The 3,374-nt window shown below is 49.6% G+C and overlaps 1 protein-coding gene across 6 annotated transcripts in view; it reads right to left on the reverse strand.

Moving 5' to 3' along the window:
* Positions 1 to 3,374, reverse strand: part of PKNOX2 (PBX/knotted 1 homeobox 2) — a 258,304-nt gene that overhangs the window by 14,350 nt on the left and 240,580 nt on the right. The gene's annotated exons all lie outside the window — the stretch shown is intronic.

Here is a 3,374-nt window from a genome sequence, read left to right on the forward strand (position 1 = left end):
ACACACACACACACACACACACACACACACACACACACACACACACAAAATGGAATACTACTCAGCCATAAAAAGGCCGAAATAATGCCATTTGCAGCAACATGGATGGACCTAGAGATTATCATACTAAGTGAAGTAAGTCAGACAGAGAAAGACAAACACCACATGATATCACTTGTATGTGGAATCTCAAATATGATGCAAATGAACCTATCTATGAAACAGAAACAGAATCACGGACATAGAGAACAGACTTGTGGTTGCCAAGGGGGATGGGGGTGTGGGAGGAAAGGAGTGGGAGTTTGGGGTTAGCAGATGCAAACTAGTATATAGAGGATGGATAAACAACAAGGTCGTACTGTACAGCACAGGGAACTATATTCAATATCCTGTGATAAACCGTAATGGAAAAGAATATTAAAAAAAGAATGTTTATATGTGTATAACTGAGTCACTTTGCTGTACAGCAGAGATTGGCCCAACATTGTAAATCAACTCTACTTCAATAAAATAAATTAAAAAAATAAAATGTATCTTTGTAATGGTTGTTTCTTTCTTCAATCAACTTTTCCAATTAAACAATCAACAAATTAGTTGTCTCCCCTGCACTGGATATGAGAACATCACTGATATTGAGATCTGCCCTTTTTCATACCTTTTCTAAGACTGAACAGCTACTATATGCCTAATACAATGTTGCCACAGAGTGGGGTTCTCCAAGAACTACAGTCTCAGGCTTGTTCTCAGAGCAACAATGAAAACAAGAGTGACTCAGAGTGATCAAATATTTGGGAAAAGCTTCAAGCCATGCCCCCTCTTGCAAATTCACGATGCCCCCCTAGTATACTAAGGGTAAAGAAATAAGCTAAACTTCGTATAACCAGATTTTCCCAAATCTGTTTCATCAGGATACCCTTTCTTGGGAGCGACACCTACGACATCCTGTAAAGGTACCCATTTGGGAAGCAATGCTTTGGGGCCCAGAGAAGAGGTGTCATGTATGATCTCTATTCTTAAACAATTTACAGCTGAGTCAGAGATATACAACATGTAGATTCGACACACACATATACACACAGAACAGGTAAGTAACAGTATTAGTCAATGTATTCTTAGGGTCAAATGATGGGAGAATCAGGAGGTATTACAGATCAGAACAACAGATGAGCCATCCACCTCTAAATAACTTTCACAGATGTTGGGCCTTGGCCTCAAAAACTTGCTCGTGGTCTGCTGTTCTAGAAAGTTCACACTTCTTGAGTGTGATTGTGTATCAGGCATGGCTCTTTACATAAGTTATCTCATTTAGTTTTCTCAACCATGGAAAATGGGTATTATCTCCTTTTTCAAAGAAATAAAGTGATTGCCCAGCTAGTGGAAGGGCCTCAATTCATACTCCTGCCTGTCTGGCTTGAAAGCCTGTCTTCTTTCCACTGCGCCCTGTTACCAAGAGCCTTCACAGGCTTTTTCCTGAGCTGGGGTTTAGGGGAACTGTGTATCCACCTGTGTCTGGGGAGCCAGCCTTGGCCTGCAGGGGACAACTGCGTCATGCTGAGTCCCTAGAGCCTGGACTTCTCCCCATCTTCTTCCTCCCCCTCTTCCAGAAGTTCTGAGTTCTGACTTTAAAGGCCCACGGGTCACTCTCTTGTCCTCTCTCCATGGCCTCTGTGGGGAAGGCATTAAGTGGGGGAGGACTTGCCAGTGTCACGTGCTTTATCGACAGTACCCACACTGAGTGCACTCCGCACTGCAGAGGGCCCGGGGCGGGTGACGGCCTCACTCACACGTTCAGCAAGTCCCCGCCATCGTTCCAGGTCTCTCCTGCAGCTCTAAGCTGGGTCCTTCTTTCCCCTCTGCTTTGTGCTCAGCTGCTACACCCTCTCTTCCCTGCCTCTACCTTCCTCTGCCTTCCCACGTCCGGCTGGAGGTGGCCGTAGAGTGGAAGGGAAAGACCCTGAGCCTTTGAGGGGGCTCGGCAGGAGGGGGGCGCGAAGGGCAGGACGAGAGGCAGGACATGAACTGAGTCCAAGGTCAGAGGAGGGATGGATAGTGTGACCCGCCGTCTCAGGCTGAAGACTTAACTCAGGGGTGAGTTGCCATCGGAAGTGACAGGAGTCAGCGGGGGGCACTGGCCTGGACGTCAGGCCCCTCTCCCTCCTATACTTGCCTTTTCTCCCCTCAGAAGTAAGGCTGTAGGTGTGTTCACATCAGTCTTCAAACATGCACAGGATGGGGGTAAGGAAGGGAAGAGAAGCGAGGGGACGAACATTTAATAAGACCCAGTGTGCTAGGGTCTTTGCACTCATTTCACTGCTCCGTCATGATCGCCACAAGAGATGAGTGTGGCCAGATCACAGAGGAAGAGGGAAAGCCTAGATGTGAAGCTGGGTTTGGTTGCCTCAAAAGCCCACGAGCTTTCCACCAAACCCACAGCCCTACAGTTACACAGCAACACAACGTAACACGTGGCCTCCTCTAGGTCCATGGCTGGGGCCGGGGAGGTAGCCTGGGTGCCCCCAACTTGGGTGTTACAGCTCAGTGCACAGAGACAGAACCTCCCCTACAGAGGCCCTCTTCCCGGCGCTGGGGCTGGGAGCTTCGCACAGACACTGGGCTCTCAGGGCCACCAAGTCCATCTGAGCCCTCTGGCTCTCTAACAACATGGAAGAGAGAACAGGCAGGAGACCTGGGCATCCCCACCACGAGCTCCAGATACTGAGTCAGAACAACAGGCCGAGGCTGCACCTGGCTTCATCACTAGGCTCCGGGAGTCTCTCCAACCTCCTTTCCTGGCTTTAACTCTCAGCCTTCCAGCGCTTTCTCTCCAAATTTGGTTATTGTTTGCTCCCAAGGTGGTGCCTTCAAGATGTGCTTCCTCAGCAAACGCTGGGGCGGCCCCGAGTCCTCATTCCCCAGGGTCGGCGGGGAGGGTGTACATACCGGTGGGGGGTGCAGAGCTCAGGCCACATCCAGCACCTCAGAGCAGTTCTGGCCATCTGCTGGGGGGCAGGAGATCCTAAGATCCCCGGATCCTAGGACCACCTGGGCCTGGGCGCCCTGGCTCTTGGAGGCACTTCCATTTCAAATAAAGGGCTGATGACTGACTGATTAATTAGTTCCCACGATCCGCTGGTTTTTCTCTCCTTGTCTCTGAAGAAAGAGTGCCCCTAACTCCTGATTCTTCCCCACACTTTTCCGACCAATATATCTACAGCCCCAAGCTTGGTATCTGTCTTCTGTCTGTGTGTCTATTACTCATGCCAGGCCAAGAGCTTGCAGTCCACTGGGAGCCCACCTGTGCTCGAAGAATCTACCTCCCCACCCCAGACACACACACACACACACACACACACACACACACACACACACACACA

This window comes from Monodon monoceros, unplaced genomic scaffold, assembly GCF_005190385.1.
Source record: "Monodon monoceros isolate NGI ecotype Baffin Bay Population unplaced genomic scaffold, NGI_Narwhal_1 Super_Scaffold_7, whole genome shotgun sequence".
Classification (NCBI taxonomy): domain Eukaryota; kingdom Metazoa; phylum Chordata; class Mammalia; order Artiodactyla; family Monodontidae; genus Monodon; species Monodon monoceros.